At 38.1% G+C, this 18,469-nt stretch overlaps 1 protein-coding gene across 1 annotated transcript in view; it reads right to left on the reverse strand.

The window, feature by feature from the left end:
• The window catches only part of LOC100962107 (potassium channel subfamily K member 2-like), a 61,754-nt gene that overhangs the window by 16,599 nt on the left and 26,686 nt on the right, over positions 1–18,469 (reverse strand). The gene's annotated exons all lie outside the window — the stretch shown is intronic.

Here is an 18,469-nt window from a genome sequence, read left to right on the forward strand (position 1 = left end):
GCCAGGAGAGGATGGTCATCGACCCTCAACCTCCTAAAACAAAACAACTTTCAACCCAGGATCCTGTATCTAGCTAAACTGAGTTTTGTTTATGGTGGAGAAATTAAATACTTTAATGACATTCACATGTTGAAGAAATTTGCCATAACTAAACCAGCTCTCCAGGATATTCTCAGATCCATCATCTATAATGACCAGCACAATACTCTACCACCAAAGTATACTCACTCAGAAACTCTTGATCAAATCCCAACTTCGACAGTGGTGAAAGGATTAAAAATGTCCATTGGACTTTTGAAAAACTCAACATCCAATATATTACCAGGCTTATCAATACTTTTAATTAATGTGAATAGCTTAAATTGTCCTCTAAAGAGGCACAGGTTGGCTGACTGGATGCAAAAACTCAGGCCAGATATCTGCTACATACAGGAATCTCATCTTACCTGAAAGGATAAATATAGACTCAAGAGAAGGGATGGTCATCTATAATTCAGGTAAATGGAAATAAAAAAAAAAGCAGGTGTTGCAATTTTATTCTCAGATACAATAGACTTTAAACTAACAAAAGTATGGAAAGACAAGGATGGTCACTTCATATTTGTTAAACACTCAACATGATGAGATTTCAATTATTAACCTTTATGTGCCCAACCAGAATTCTCCTCAGTTTATAAAAGAGACCCTAACAGACATGAGAAACTTGATTTCCTCCATAATAGTTGGAGATTTTAACACTCTTTTGGCAGTATTGGATAGATTCTCCAAAAAGAAGCTAAGCAAAGAAATTTTAGATTTAAATTTAACCATTCAAAATTACATTTAACAGACATCTACAGAACATTTCATCCTAACAAAATTGAATACACATTCTTCTCATCAGCCCATGAAACATCCTCCAAAATGATCATATTTTAGATCACAAGTCTAAACTCAGCAAATTTAAAAGAATAGAAATTATTCCTTGTATCTTCTCAGACCACTGTGAAGTAAAATTTGAATTCAGTAACAACAGGAATCTGCATACTCACACAAAGACATGAAAACTAAATAACCATATGCTTTATGATAGCTGGTTCATAGACTAGATTAAGAAGAAAATTATAAAATTTTCGGAACAACACAATAATAAAGACATGATTTACCAGAACCTGTGGGATACTGTAAAGGCAGTGCTAAGAGGGAAATTTATAGCACTGCAAGCCTTCCTCAAGAGAACAGAAAGAGAGGAAGTCAACAACTTACTGGGACATCTCAAGCAACTGGAAAAGGAAGAACATTCCAACCCCAAACCCAGCAGAAGAAAAAAAAATAACCAAAATTAGAGCAGAATTAGATGAAATTGAAAACAAAAGAATTATACAACAGATCAACAAATCAAAAAGTTGGTTCTTTGAAAAGGTCAATAAAATAGATAAATCTTTGGCTACCCTAACCAAAAATAACAGAGTAAAATCTCTAATTTCATCAACCAGAAATGACAAAGATGAAATAACAGACTCCTCAAAATTCAAAAAATCCTTAATGAATATTACAAAAAACTCTATTCTCAGAAATACAAAAATCTGAAGAAAATAGACCAATACTTGGAAGCACACGACCTTCCTAGACTTAGCCAGAAAGAAGTGTAAATGTTTAATAGACCTATATCAAGTTCTGAAATAGCATCAACTATAAGAAATCTCCCCCAAAAGAAAAGTCCAGGACCAGATAGCTTCATATCAGAATTCTACCAAACCTTTTAAGAGGAACTAGTACCTATATTACTCAACCTTTTCCAAAGCAGAGAAAAAAAGGGAATACTTTCCAACACATTCTACGAAGTGAATATCACCCTGATCCCCAAACCAGGAAAAGACTCAACAAGAAAAGAAAATTATAGACCAATATCTCTAATGAATATCGATGCAAAAATATTCAATAAGATCCTAGCAAACAGAATCCACCAACACATCAAACACATTATACACCATGACCAAGTGGGTTTTATCCCAGGCTGTCAAGGCTGGTTCAATGTATGTAAATCTATAAATATAATACATCACATTAACAAAATAAAAAACAAAGACCATATGATTTTCTTAATTGATGCAGAAAAAGCTTTTGATAATATCCAGCATTCTTTCATGATCAGAACACTTAAGAAAATAGGTACAGAAGGGACATTTCTTAAACTGATAGAGGCCATCTACAGCAAAACCCTAGCCAATATTATGTTGAATGAAGTAAAATTGAAATCCTTTCCATTCACATCAGGAACCAGGCAAAGTTGCCCACTGTCTCCACTGCTTTTTAACAGTGTAATGGAAGTCTTAGCCATTGCGATCAGGCAAGAGAAGGTGATCAAGGGTATTCATATAGGGTCAGAGGATATCAAACTTTCACTCTTTGCAGATGATATGATTGTACACCTGGAAAACTGAAAACTGAAACTGGACCCTCACCTCTAACAAAAATTGACTCTTACTGGATAAAAGACATAAATTTAAGCATGAAACTATACAGATTCTTGGAGAGAGTGCAGGGGAGACACTTGAAGAAATTGGCCTGAGAGAACAATTTATGAGAAGGACCCCCTGGGCAATTGAAGCTATACCAATAATACATTACTGGGATCTGATCAAACTAAAAAGCTTCTTTACTGCCAAGAAAGAACACAGTAAGTAAAGCAAGTAGACTGCCCTCAAGAATGGGAGAGGATATTTGCAGGTTATATTTCTGACAAAGGTCTGACAACCAGAATCCACAGAGAACTCAAGCTTATCACTAAGAAAAGAATAAGTGATCCCATTTCATTGTAGGCAAGAGATTTGAACAGAAGCTTCTCTGAAGAAGACAGGTGCATGGTTTAGGGATGCATGAAAAATGCTCATCATCTTTAATCATCAAAGAAATGCAAATCAAAACCACTTTGAGATATCATCTAACTCCTGTAAGAGTAGCCCACATAACAGAATCCCAAAACTACAGATGTTGGTGTGGATGTGGAGAAAAGGGAACACTTCTGCACTGCTGGTGGGAATGCAAGCTAGTACCTTCCTTTTGGAAAGAAGTTTGGAGAACACTCAGGGATCTAAAAGTAGACCTGCTGTTTGATTCTGCAATTCCTCTACTAGGTGTATATCTAAAAGACCAAAAATCACTTTACTACAAAGATATTTGCACCAGATTGTTCATTGCCCCTCAATTCATAATTGCCAAGTCATGGAAGAAGCCCAAGTGCCCAGTGACCCATGAATGGATTAATAAATTGTGGTATATGTATACCATGGAATACTATGCAGCCTTAAAAAGGGATAGAGACTTTACCTCTTTCATGTTTACATGGATGGAGCTGGAAAATACTTTTCTTAGTAAAGTATCTCAAGAACAGAAGAAAAAGTATCCAATGTACTCAATACTTTTACAAAACCAATTTATAATTACTCATACTTTCTTATAAAAGATAGATCACAACTATAGCCCAAGATGAAGGAGAGAAGTAGAGGGGGATCAGAGGGGAGGGGGGAAGGCCAATAGAGGGAGGGTAAACAGTGGGACCACACCTGTGGAGCATACTATAAGGGTACAAGTCAAATCTACCAAGTATAGTACATAGATGTCTTTTTTTTTTTTTTTTTTTTAGTGCTGGGTTTGAACGGCTACTTCTGGTATATGGGTCCGGCACCCTACTCCATGAGCCACAGGCACTGCCCAGAACATAAATGTCTTAACACAATAATTACGTAAGTGAGGTGAAAGCTATATTAATAAGTTTGACATAACCATTCCAAATTATATAAAAATGCCAACACATTGTACCCCACAAATGCAAAAATGTATTCATGATCTATGTGCATATGACTTAATAAAAGGAAAAAAATGTATAAAAAATAAATAAATTGAACTATAATGAATGCTTTTACCCTTTTATGAATATGTAAAACAACACTTCCAGGAATAATTAGGAAAACAAATAAAAAGAAAAAGTGGACATGTATTTTTGGAAAACAATGCAAAGCCAGAAATTCTCTCCCCATTTCAGCAAGTAAAAGTAGCAGAGAGGGTCTAATAATGCAAAGTATTCATGCACATTAAGCGAATACTCACAGCTGTCTCTCCCACACCAAATATAGCACTGCCAAATTAGTTCTACAGAAATGCTGCTCACTGTGTGGGACATGCCCTGTCTTACAAGCATGCTGCTGTATTTTAATTAACTTGGCTCAACTGTAAGGAGGCTGCCTAAGAAATAGGAAGAAAAGACAAAAACTAAAAGAAGGGGCAATGGGAATATTCCAGATGTGACAGGAAGGCCTGGCTGGCCTCTCACCCAGAGGAGCACACAGGCTTACCCTGAACCTGGTGTACACACCGAAGTGCCATGGGACTGTCTGACCAGCTGTGCCCCGATGGCTTATGAATGCAGGGAAAAGCACTGCCTCTGAATGTAAGGATAATACATGGGAAGCTTCCACTGTGAAACAAAAGTCAAAGAGCTAGACTTTAGTGTCCTTTCAATACATATTTCCAAACAGCACGCAGAGGCAGCCTGATGGGGACACACAGAACACCCCTTGCCTGCGGCCACTGGAGCTGTCCAAAGCGTCTACTCACACCGCGTGAAGAGCATAGGACTCATCCAAGTGAAAAAAACATGAAATGGAGCCCCTTTCCTCCCAGTGCTAGTAACCTCAGGCCAGCTAGTTTTCGTATACAGCACTTACAGTATCACTTTGAGCTTCAGAGAACATGATTTGGCCTATTTTTTAAATCCAATTGACAGAGAGCTGTGTTATAATAGGTTTTGATTATTCCTTGGACGGGTTACTTTATGAAGCCTGTATTACATAAGGTAATAAAGGGACAAGGAATATTCAGGAAGGTGAGAAGAGGCAGGGGAGAAGCACCTTGCCAGTATCACCTACTGTTTTTTGTTTGATATTGACTGAAGTGAATCCAGCTTAATTATCTCCCGCATTAAAGCAAAGCTTAGAGAGGGTGGAGTGAGATGGAACTTCTGCCTGTGTCTGACTTTAACATCTGCAGGGCTCATAACAAATTTCTCAAAGGCTTTGACTGTTCCCAAGTTCCCCCCACTAGCCTCCTTAGCTTAGATGTAAAAGTTGGTTGCTTGGGCATTTTGAATAACAGAAGGTGAAAAATTCAGAGAAAAGAGAAAAGAAGAGAGAATTAACCAATTCATTTTTCTGTAGTTTAAAATTATCTTTCAACTGCCAGTTTCTCCATTAGGGAACAGGCCATAAATATGAACATGATTGCTTTATAAACAAAATACCCCGCTTCCCCGAGAGCTTTAGTAATACAATAACATGGTGCTATCATGGCTGCCAAGTGTAGATGATTAGGACATGATGTAGAAAGATCTAAAACTGGTTCTAGTTCAATTAGCAATGTCAGATTAGGGATAAATGCAAGGACTCACAAACAGACAACAGGAGAAAAAGATTAAAAATAGAATGGTTATCAAATACGAAATTCTAGAACTTTAATATTACCCAAGAACTTCAGAAACAACACTTTGGAGTTATGTGCTTTCAATTTATAAAAGCTATATTCTTCATCATAAAAGCTGGGGTTTTCTTTTATAAGTAGGGGATCTAGAAGCAATTTCAAACATATTTTTCTAATAATTCCTCTATTTATGTAACTGTTTTATGAAGTCCACCTTTAGTTCATCACTATTTAACAATATAATGACTCAGAAAACCTGTACCCCAAAAGAGAGGCCTCAAAAACAGCCTCAGGAGCAAAAGTTCTTCTACTCCTGTTCTCCCCCAAGGCTACCCATAGAAAGCAGAATCCCTCTACCAGAAACCGGAACCTCTTTTCTCCAAACCCAGCTATAACTCTAACTTTCCCTCCATCTTTTTATGTAAAAACTGGCCATGAAAATTATCAAACTTATCTAATTGGTTTGACGATAGGTCATAAGACCCCCATTCCAAAGATGGTGCTCCCCCAGCCCACATGGAAAAATACACAGCCAGAGAGGCCGGTGAAAATCTGAACAGACGGCTTTGCTGGGTTTCCCCACTCAGTCTGTTCACATTAGAGCATACCCATTTTGCCCAATTATATTGCTATGGGATTGCTCATGCTTTGTGGATCCTAAACATGACAACGGACAATTTTTTCTGTATCTTTGGATCTTCATCCTAGAGGCTCCCAACTACATGTCAATAATAAATTTATACACCTTTTCTCCAATTAATAATCTGCCTCTTACCATTGGTTTACAGCAAGCCTTCCAAGGGCAAAGAGAAAGCTTTCCTTTAGCCCCAACAATAATGACCATCATTTCTAATAATGATGGTTGTAAAATTAGGGGAACTTTCTCATAAGATTCGATCTGCTTATTCAAAATAAGAACAGTGCTCTAACTTGGCAATTTTTTACTAGCCACCCCTTCAAAAACCATCAGTGGTGGCATCACCTTCCCACGACACATATAGACACACACGAAATAAAGGCTGTAAAAAGCACGTGAGCGTTCCCACTGGTTAAATGTAGGGCAATAAAACCATGATCTGCCTTGGATATAAAACTACAAAACATTTCCCCTCTGGATAGCCTTTCAGCAGGATGGTATCTCAAAGCCAGGGAGACTCATTCCAGTCAAGCCTGAGCACACCCTCGCTTTTCCCTCTCAAGTTATAAAAAACATACAGGCTTTATTTCACAAGTAGTAGTCATTAAAGTAGCACAGATATAAGTGCCAGAAATAGTATCAGTACTCCCAATTTTACTATGTAAAATTGTTGAAGGGAGACAACGATCTGCTCCTCTTCTGAAGCTGCTCATCTAGAATTACTGAGTAGATCAAGAGGAGTCTGGGACACACCATCTCCAATAAAGGACTTTCCTGCCAAGTTCACCGGCAGAAGACAAGCTGGGCTACTTCAAATCAACACTTACCCAGAGGCCAGGAGTGGAGGGTAAAAGTAAAGGCCTGGTGATTTCGCATTATGCATTCGAGGCAACTACCTTTTCTAACTGGAGATCTTGGAAAACATACCAATTCTTCTTTTAGGGAACCATATTAAATGAATTTCATGTTATGGACACGAACACGTTTTCTCTAAGCACTCGCTTCACTTTAATACTATTATTACGTGTGTTGTTCTCTGGGTACATCTCAGTTATAGACAAGTAGCTCTTTATGCCTTCATTTTAATTCAGTAAGGATAAATTTTACTTTTCAATTAAAACACATGACCTTCAAATCAGCAAATGTATCTTTTTTACATAGATTAGAAAGTTTAAAAATATTAAAACTTTCTAGAGGGTGCCAGTCCCATATACCCGAGGTGGTGAGTTCAAAGCCAGCCCTGGTTAAAAACTGAAAAAAAAAAAAAAAAACCACAAACAAAACAAAACAAAAAACCCTCTAGAGAGTGTTACTAATACTTAAGATGGAATCAACTATTCTATCTGGTGTTTCACATGGCTGAAGGTGGTACTCTGTAACACAGTAACAGGGAATAAGAAGGACCAATTGTTTAAAAATAAAACAAAATAATGTAAGTATTAAGAATGCCAAAATGCTTCCTGTCATAAAACCTTTCCATCAGGAATAAAAATGAAATTTCCTTGACATTTTTTTTTTGTAGTAGAGACTAGCTTTTGAACTAGCTTCTTACATGATATATCAAACTTTGTAACATCTTACAGGAATTACTCAGAAATTTTTTTAATAAAATATGAATCACTTTATCCTATTAAAAACTTTTAGTAGCTTATTTGCCAAACTATTTAATTTTCAAATGAATCATTTCTTAAATATTGTCATTTATTTTGTATCTATAAAATATAACAGAATGAATAAAAACCACCCAAATAAGTATACTCTGGTTCTACTGAAAATGTAAAAAAAAAAAAAATGAATAAAATTACAGTCTTATCTGATTGGACAGAGAGGAAAAACTAGCCCTTCCACTTTATCAGTGAGGCACAAAATATGCTACTATTGAAAGTAAGGGTGAGAGAGAAACTCCCTGCATTATCTCATGCCTAGCCAACATTGTTCTGAATTCTGAAATCTACCACGTCCTCTGATTTAAATCATTTTATCTGAACACTTTTTAACCCATTCAACTCAACAACCATTTATTGAATGTCCCTTATATGCCAAGCAGCATCACAACTGATTTTGATAAAGCAAAGGAGCAACAATTCCTTCCGTATGAACGCCACCTTCTAGGAGGAGAGACAGAGGCTAAACAAGAACACATAATAAAGAGTACATCATACATTCGTGACTTCAGAAGTTAGTGAATATGATGAAAATCCAGAGCAGGGCAAGGTGCTGGGGGTAGAGGAGTGTCAACCTTACAGAGGATGGCCAAGGCGGGCCTGGTTGACAGATGGGAGGTGGTATTAGGAAGCCAACCAGGTAGGCACTAGGGAAAGAGCACCGCTGTAGACAGAGGGAACAGTCAGTGCAAAGGTGTGTGGACGGAGAGCAGCTGGTGTGTCAGTGGGTGGGGGAGTGAGGCTGAGTGGCATGAGCAAAGGGAAAGAAGAGAGTAAGAGCAAGGGGGGGGGGGTGGCTGGATCATATAGAACTTCTGTGCTACTTTCCAGACACATTTAGTTTTACTCTGAGGACAAGGCGAAGCCGGAGCTTCTAAGCAGAGAAATGACATAAAGTATAACTCATGTTCCAAAAGATGATTCTGGAATCTTTGTTCAAAGTAGACTTTGCACAGAGCAAAGGTGAGAGCAAGTGGACCAGTTAGGAGGTCCCTGGAGGAATCCAGTGTGAGGCCAGGGAAGGACGCTGGGAGGTGAGAAGTGCTTGGATTCCAGATACATTTTCAGATCAATGCTACAGGATACATCAAATGAAAAATCTCATCAAATGAGAAATCAGGACATTACTTTCTTTGTGCTGTTTCTCCCATTTCATTCGATTAGATTAGTCATTCTCACTGCCGTGCCCCACTGCACACAAGGCACCCTCTTTCTGTCTCTAGGACAGTATCCATCCTCATTATTACTAGATGCCTGCATGCCACAGACATTTCTCCTTGATGGCAAATACTGTGAGTTTTTTTTTATATAGCTATATTCCCAAGCCTAGTAAAATGCCTGACACATCATGGACAATCAAACATTGACATCATTGACAAACAAACAAATCGATTAGCACTGTGGACTTGTGTGGAGTGAAATCGCTGGTGGTGTGTATCTTCTCCTTTTTCTGGTCTGAGACCAGGTCTCACTATGACACCCAGGCTGGAGTAGTCATGGGGTCATAGTTCACTGCAACCTCAAATTCCCCGGGCTCAAAGGCTCCTCCTGCCTTGGCCTCCTGAGCAAGCTGTAACAACAGGCATGCATATACCACTACACTTGAGCAATTTCTTGTACTTTTTTTTATATGTAGAGAGATAGGGTCTCTCCGTGTTGGTCAGGCTGGTATTGAATTCCTGGCCTCAAGCAATCCTTGGCCTCCCAAAGTGCTGAGATTACAGGTCTGAGCCATTTCACCTGTCTGGATCCCTTTTATAATAGTCCTCACCAGGCAAACCAGAGACATTGTTCAGCAAAACTGTTATTCTTCTCTACTCAAACTTAGACTTACGCTGCCTTTTGGTGAAATCACACTTAATGACAAAGTTCACATACTGCATTTCACATGGCTTCAAAGCAGGATCGTATCCTGCCCTGCTTATATATATCCTTGCTGCCTTGTCTGCTCCTTCAGAAACATACACTGAACACAACCCAGTACTGCTAAACTGAAGTTCTATGCAGTATAGAGTTTACATCTGTTTAACAGCTTCTCAAAGTGTGGTAGAAATGACAAGAATAAGAGTAGAGATGGGTACACACCCGTGCACGTCCATGTATGAGCGCGCACACACACACAGAAAACTGGAAGCACAAAACACCTTGACGAAAAGAAATAGCCTCGCTTCTCATGAATAGGCACTAGGAAATAGAGGGGGCCACTGACACATCAATCAAACCAGGGTGGCCACAAACAAAGGGCCATAAGACGTGAGAAGCTTTCCTTTAAATCAAAGGTGAAAAAATCAGACACTTCAGGGGTCCAAAGCACCCGACCTTTTGGACGGGGGCTGGAGTTCATCCTTCCAGTTAGACTTCCTTCATTCTGACAGTGACTACGTGCACCGGCACGTCTGTCTGCTGATGGGCAGTTGACTCGCAGACACGTAAGTCCAGTACCTGTGCACTGTTCTTGGAATCAGTCTTACCTGAGGAAGCCATCTAATGTGCTTGCTTCAGACTAAGACACCCAGCATCATGTTTAATTATTTTAACAGTTCTTTTCGTTTAGGGGAGAGTGTATTTGTCAATAAATGTTATTTGTATCGACTGCTCTTTTGCTAGATGGGCCTCTGCCCTCAGGAGAGGGAACATGCACCAGAAGGAGTAGCAGAGCCCTGCAGGACATGTCACCAAGCAAGGGGCTGAGGAGTGACATGGCCCAGGGTCTCCCCTTGAAGGTGGGAGGATCAGGAGAGTGTAGGATCAGCATTGTGCGATTACTCAACATAAAATTTTTCTTGTTTACTCTGTAATTCTCTTAAACTTTCCACAAGTATTCTATAAAATTATAAATTATTTCATAATTTATATGAGCTGTGTTATAGGGAATAAATAAAGTGAGGAGTCTATTCCATTATCAGGAGTATAGCTGCTCCCCAGAGAGAGTTTCAAGAGCAGAAAAAGCCATTATGAGGTGACCACGTGAGCAAAGCAGAGGGGAATCTGGAGTGACAGTCTGGCGGAACAAGTGACAAATCCAACAGAGGTCTGCAGAACATGAAGTGGAACAAACTGGTCTGCCTTTGAGTTGAGATGACATCAACCTATCTGCAGTATGTAATCAGATTAGAATTTAGTAAGTTCTAGTTAAGCAATGAATAGACAAAGTATACCACAGAGTGCTGGTCAAAGTTGATTTTGCCTGACTTATATGTCAAGACAAAAGGAGATTTTCTATGTGTGTTTTTGTGCAAACACGTGCACGTGCACACACGCACACACACAAGCCGTTACCAAAAGCTGTTCTTCGGGCTGAAATAAAGTCTGAGGCAGGAAGAGCTGAACGCCATTACCACAGTCAGGGTGCCATCCCCTGAACATTAAACAAATCACCACACTTTGTTGCAAAAAATGATCAAATAATCCCTAATTAAACTTCAAAGTTTACTCTCAGCCCCAACCAATTATAAATAAATGTTCATTTAGAAAACGTTATCTATGAAGTGAAACTAAAGCAGAATTCATTTTGCTCCATATTGGAAAACACGCTTGTGTTCACAGCAAACAGAGCTTGATATTTTTTATAAAATGCGATTGATTTTAGCTCTGAATACAGGAAACGCAATACTTTAGTTTGATGAATAATGCCCCCAAACAATTTTGAAAGCCATATTCACAGCAGCCACTTTTCCTAACACAAGTTCTCAAAACAGATGATAGTATCACAACAGTCAAAAAAGATAAATAACCTTATATCCTGATGCGCTAAATCCTCATACTTTCTAGCTGAAGAAAATGAAATTACTTATAAAGTGCTTTGAGGCAAAAACTATTAAGTTATTTTTCCAGTACATACAAATGAATAGAAAAATTACTCTGAATTTTCATTGCCAGACAACATCATGGGAAATACTTGTAGCAAAAAGCAGTGACAATTTATAAATAGTGAGTGTTCGGTTTAAAATTTAGAAAAGAAAAAAAAAAGGATCTTCCTATGTGTTTTTATTTTTTAAGATGTTCGAGCTATTAAACTTAAGCCAGTAAGATATTTGAGCTAATAATAATTAAGACACTATTTTTAGATAATTGAGCGATTGCCTCTGTGTTTAATAAAAGGAAGAATCCAAACAGGTTCTACCTCAGTTGAGACAATAGGACACCACAAAATCTGTAGGTCTAATTCAAAAAAGGAAGTAAGATAATTCTGTGGGTGAGAACATAAATGTATTTATTATCACTGATTAATATGCCTAAACCTGGTAAAGATGGCAAATTTTATATGTACATTTTAACTTAATAAAAATGTTTAAAAATAGAATTTCAAAAAAATCAGCAACAATAACAACAACAACAAAAATTAAAAATGTACAGGCTTCTGGCGGCTACTGTTGCCTTCAGCACAATTTAAGCCTTGCATTGTAACATTCTCCGCTCTGATTGCCTGTTCATTAAATATATAATCATTTTCTAAGTCTGGAAAGGGAAGGAACTTTCTCCTTATCTTGGCGAGGCTGACCTAACTATTGACCAGCAGATGAAGTTCAAAGTCTGATTGCTCTGTTCTTTTCCCCATAGTATTTGGGATAAAAAAGAAAGCACATTTATATGTGCCTCAGTTATTTTTATTTTTTGTAGTTTTTGGCTGGGGCTGGGTTTGAACCTGCCACCTCCGGTATAGGGGGCCGGTGCCCTACTCCTTTGAGCCACAGGTGCCGCCCCATGCCTCAGTTTTAATAGCCTATCATGATGCTTTGTGCTTGGATTTCATTTTATTCTTACTCTTTGGTCAAAACAGTTATATGCATTACAATGTAAACCTGAGAAGCTTTGTGATCCCCATCCACAGTCAAACTTCAGTCATTTGTATCTACATTAGTATTTCAATAACAGAACAAAAGCAGAAAACAAAACTAAATATATATATACATATTAACCACTATTCCTCCAGAACACAATATGTTAGAAATCAAAGCAACAACTGCAGAGTCTGATATACAGTCTGAAGCAAAAGAAGGAAGAAAAGAAGGGTGGAAGGGAGCAGTCCAGGGTGGGGAGGATGAAGGGAAGAAGAGAAAGAAGAAAGAAAAAAGTAAAAGCAGGCCTGACTAAGGGCCTTCTGATTCAGAATTCAACCTTCCATCATTAGACGAAAACTAAAAGCAAGCATAAAGCTCAAAAGGGAACATACCGGCTTTGAGTTTTCCCAGTAAAGAGGCTGACCTCAAACTACCACAGACGAAGAGTTACTCACAGCACTGTGTGACCTCGTATAGCACTCGTCACGCAGTAAGTACTTAATAAACAGTTTTTGAATGACTGAATGATTTGGAAATGAATTAGACATTAAATAATTCTAATTGCTCACTGGTCTCTATGCCTCCAGATTTTTCCCTTTTCCGACACTGTAGCACCAGCATGCCATAGCTTGGCTCCACCCCATGACTAACCCGCGTTCATCATGTATGTGCCCACAGACACCTGGAACCAGGGCCGCTCACTGCTCAACTCCAGAGAGAGAAACCTTTCACCCAGGTTTCTACTAGTTGTGCTCCAAGGGCTCCTTTCTCATAAAGACACTGTAGTCGTCACCCTTTGGAATTGTGCTTGATGTGCCCAAGGAGCAGATGACCCACTGCATTGCACGAATTCTGGGGGAGGGATTGGCATTGATTCCTACAGGAGTGGCGCAGCTGGAGCACAACCTCACAGAGAACGTGAGTTATGTTATTCGTGGACTTTATGTTGTTATGTCAGCCTTCCTTGGATCCCTTTTCTTCACTATTGTCTTCAGCCAATATGGTCCATTACTTGAACATCTTCTGTTTAAAATCTCAACTCCTTGGCCTTTCCAACAGACTCTGTCAGGAATCAGTTTATTTAACTGCATTATTTGCTAAACAATCCCTTACAGTCTCCACATGAAGGTGTTAGTCCGGGTTTCATTTCTGGCTCTGCTGTTGACTTACTTTACAAGTTTTCATTTGGCAAATGCACTTATTCTCACCACTTTCATTACCACTTTCATTTTTGTGGTGATAACCCTAAACTATTTTCCCAGCTTCCATTTTTCCTACATTCCAGGCATGCAGATCCAATTTTCTAAACTGGAATTAGCTGCCTAGATGTCCAGCACATTTGTCAATCACAACCTGTCCAAAACAAAACCACCACATTCTTTTCATCTACCCCAAATCTCTCCTCTTCCTAGCTTCTATAATCCTACCCAGAGTTAGAATCATGGATGTCATCCTCCTGTTCTCTGTACTGACCATAACTAATAGGTTGCCAAATTCTATTCCTTCAATTCCTCCAACATTTTTGAAAACTGAACTTTGTAGACTGCTATCCTTCATTCTATATTACCTGGATTCCTGCAATTATTCTCCCAATAGATTCCCCAAACCCAGCCTTGTTTGCTTCTAATCCATCATTCTTACTATTGTCATGATTGTTTACCCCACTGACTTAAAATCCCCAAATGCCTCCTTACAGTTTTCAGAATAAAATCTGAGCTACTTTAAAATGGCATATAAAACCTTTCAAATTAGTAACGCTTCCCACATAATAAATAATGCTAACATGATTGATTGCAAAGTTTTGAAGGCCCAGACTGCAAAAGTTCTTTAATCACACATGTCTGGCCAAGATAAAGAGCCTCTGAGTCCCAGCTCTGTCACCGCAAAGGTTATCGTCACTCTGTGAAGTTCAGAGGAGACCAAATGCTGCCATCAAGTAACCAGCAGAAGAAAACTATGTTTTTCATGTTCTCAGGTCCCTTCAAAACACTGTGCCCAAATATGAGTTCAGGGACAGTCTTTCGAGGGTCTTGGCACTAGAGCTCCCCAGTCAAAGCATGTTTCCTTAATATGACATAAGGCAGCCTTAACTAAAGTGAGCATGTCCATTCCATTCCTATGAGCATCTTCAGAAACCTAGGAGATGATACTGGTAAAGAAGCTCTGCTTGGCTATCCATTCACTGTGTCCAGCTGCAGTGCCACATGGCCTGGCACGGTAAGGGCCATGGTGATGTTTATTCCACGTGTACACAGGAACATTCCAAACGCTGCAATGCAAGGACATCAATACGAGAAATATATACAAATTACAGGCTATGTGGAGCTCAAGAAAGAAACAGCTCCTAAAAAGTAGGAACCGGAGCTATGCCTGTGCATAATGAAGATGCAAAACAAGCATGGATTTTACTGAGTTTTGTAGTCACATCTTTTTTTTTTATTATACCTGCCTTGGGCTGTAGAATTATTGTATGAGGTGCCCCAAAGGTTGTCCATAAATATTCCAGACATAGGAAAATGGAAAACTGCAGTTAAATGTACATTTACAAAATATTCAATACAACATTTTAGAAAGAGGTGGCCAACACCTAGAGAATATTCTGTAAATATTTTCTAACAGTTTGTAATGAATATTTTGTGCAATTTCCCATTTTCCCTATGTCTGGTGACTTTAGGAGCAACTTTTGGGATATCCTATACTATCCAGAATACCTAAATAATCTTTATTTTCTAAATGGAGACACCATTCCCTCAGAAGAGGATACCTGGTTTCACAGAAAAGATAATCAGCCATACCAATCCTACGTGTTAAAAACACGTCTACTCTCCAAGAGAGCTTGAAAAAGAATGGAACAGAGAAACACAGAAAATGTGTATGTCTCCATGGAAAAATTACTGAGCTCATTATTGTTTTCCTTGGGGAATACAGATCAACTATAATTATATGTGGCACTTTTGAAACAATAAAGTGTTGTTCCAACTAATCATTTCCTCTTCAAATATTTCACATGGGTAGCTATATCAACATGTTTTATTTCAGCATGTTGACAGAAAATGATATTTTTCCTTACTTCCAACATAACAATTACATTAAAATTACCCATCATTGGAGACAAAATATATTCTGACATAAAAACAGAAGTGAAATAAGGTCAAAGATGATTGGATCTATAGGTTCGTACTTTAGCAACATGGTTTAAGCGGATTTGTTTTGGAAAAAATAATTTAATACTAGGACTTGTTATTAGCCAAAATGTTTTTACTCAGAAAAATCATGTGTCTTGGTATTATCATTTCCCTTGGAAATTTGAAACTATGTTTTAATTCCATACTAGTTACGTATCCTTGTGGAGACAATTCTGAGTTATCAAAAATATTTAGCATTTTTACCCATCAGAACTGAAAACTAGAAATAATTTTGTTGCTTGTTGATACTTTGGAAATTTTTTGAAGTTTTAGTTTCTGGAATGGTTTAGGCATAGAAGGGAAGGAATCTCTATTAAGCAGTCACCTGGCATTGGTTCACCTACATAAAGATACAACCAAAATATATTTAGGTAGGTTTTATTTAATTACACCCTTCAGTGAGATATTTCAAAACTTAAATTATCTAATAATGATTCTTCCCTTGCTATAGAAATTTTAGTAGTATTTCATTTATAAAAAACATTGGCCCTGCTAATCTTTAAATAAATTATACATTGATCTTCCCTTTCTTTCTTCACATTCTCTGTTGAGTTTCTGACCTGGTTTTGCTCTTCCCTATATTGCATTATAAATCAGTGAATACCCATCTGCTCCAATTGAAAGTTCCATTTCAATGGACTCAATTGCCCAGAGCAGTTGTGGCTTCAGAGGTTTCACATGAACCTCTGGTCATGGCCTTTAGTCACGTGAGCTTTCTACAAACGTAATTACCAGAAAGTACACTCTACTCAAAACACTAGATAGAAGCCAAAAAATGTGTGGCAAGAAATAAAAAACTCACTGCTTACTTCACATGAAAACACAATGACACATCTCATACTTTCAGATGAGAGTCATGAAGATCGCTCAGAAGCAGACACACAAACTTGTTTTTCCTATTAAATAAATCAGTTGTGTGGAAATTTAAACTTATCTGTGAAAGGATAGTGTCTTGGCATGCATTTTGTCTCCCACAAGTCATACATGGAAGCCCTAATCCACAGTGACTGCACTGGAGACAAAACTTTTCAGAAGGAAGTAAGGGTTAAATGAGGTCAGAAGAGCAGAACGCTAATTTGATAGGACGGTCTCCTTTTACAAAGAGGAAAAGACACCAGAGCTTGCACCAAGTTCTCTCTGTCCCTGCCCCCTCCACATGCAGCAGAGAAAAGGCCAAGTGAGGCACCATCTGCAAACTAGAAGAGGGGTCTCTCCAGAAAGCATCCCTGCTGGCACCTTCTTGGACCTCCAGCTCGGGGAACTATGAGAAAATAAACGTCCGTTGTTGAAGCCACCCAGTTTGTGGTCCTTTAATAGCATGAATAGGCCAGTACAGACAGTTATCTCATTCCTCTGGAAAAGTGTGTTAATGCTTTCTACCAGCTAGTGCTATCACCAAAGAGTGCTGGGTTTTAATCGATATTCTGTACCAATTTCAAGACATAAAATTTTGAAGTACAAAAGGTACTGCATGTGCCTTAGTGGTTTTTAAACTTTTTGACCATGATTCAAGATAATATTAATGTGTGTGTACATGTTTATGTATTTAATATGTAATTTTTTTAATATTGTGTGTGTGTGTGTACTTTTTCTAACTGCCTAAACATTCAAGTCTATCTTATTGAAGAACTACATGCTTGCATATGTGTGTATGTTTTTAAATCCATTCAAAAGACAGTTTATAGTTCAACAATTCGGTAGTTCTCTTGTTAGCTATCTTATCCAAAGCTACCATTTCAAAATTCTTAAAAGTACATATGCAGTTAGAATAAGTTATTTTTACTTTTCTCTCTTCCTCTCTCTCTGACACACACACAATGAGTCTAAGATTTGGGCAAATCTGTTTGGGGCCCTGTTCAGAGCAGGACTTTCCACACAATTTAAATTAGAATATCAAGCAGATTATTCTGCTGATTTGTTCATAATAAAAAGATTTTTGTTTTATGGTGCAACTAAGATATAGACTAATACATGAGGACTGAATAAGTACATTCCCAATTGGGAAATTCAGTATCCATGAAGAAAAGTGTTGGATAATTTACACTCTTGAAAGTGAGTATAGGTACCTTGGGTATGAGTAAAATTTATGATAGTTTTAAGAAAAATGAAGAAAACATTTGTAGAGAGAAATTATTTTTTCTTATTTTATTTCATGTCCTTGTTTATGAAAAAATCTGTGCTTGTAGCAACTGAAGGTTGACACTGATGTCCCTTGGTCTATGAACATCAAATAAAAAAGAGAAGGTAAATAAAGACAGACAATGAATACCACAGGTGTAGTTTTACAAATCTGTTGTTCTCTGAAACAATTAACAAAGTTGACTAAGATCCAGAAGCAGGAAAAACAGAATTCCCCCTGATCTACTCTGTTGCTGAGACTGTCAACTGTGTAAGCAACCCAAGTCCCCACCAACCAATGCATGGATTAATAAACTGCAGTATGTGTGTACCAGGGAATAACACTGAGCTATAAAAAAGACAGAAATGACATTGTTTGTATTTACCCGGATGGAGTCGAAGCACATTCTTCTTAGTCAAGTATCACAAGAATGGAAAAGCAAGTATCTGATGTACTCAATCCCAATATGAAACCAATAGAAAAACAACTATACCCCCATATGAGAGAAAAAACAAGCATATTCAAATGGCGGGGGAGGAAGGAGGATTGGTGTGCTCTCACCTAAGGTGCACAATGTAAGGGTTTACAGCACAACCCCTGGGGGAAGGGCTCAGCTACAACTCAAACTT

Source organism: Otolemur garnettii, unplaced genomic scaffold (assembly GCF_000181295.1).
Source record: "Otolemur garnettii isolate 467f Iridium unplaced genomic scaffold, OtoGar3 scaffold00168, whole genome shotgun sequence".
NCBI lineage: Eukaryota > Metazoa > Chordata > Mammalia > Primates > Galagidae > Otolemur > Otolemur garnettii.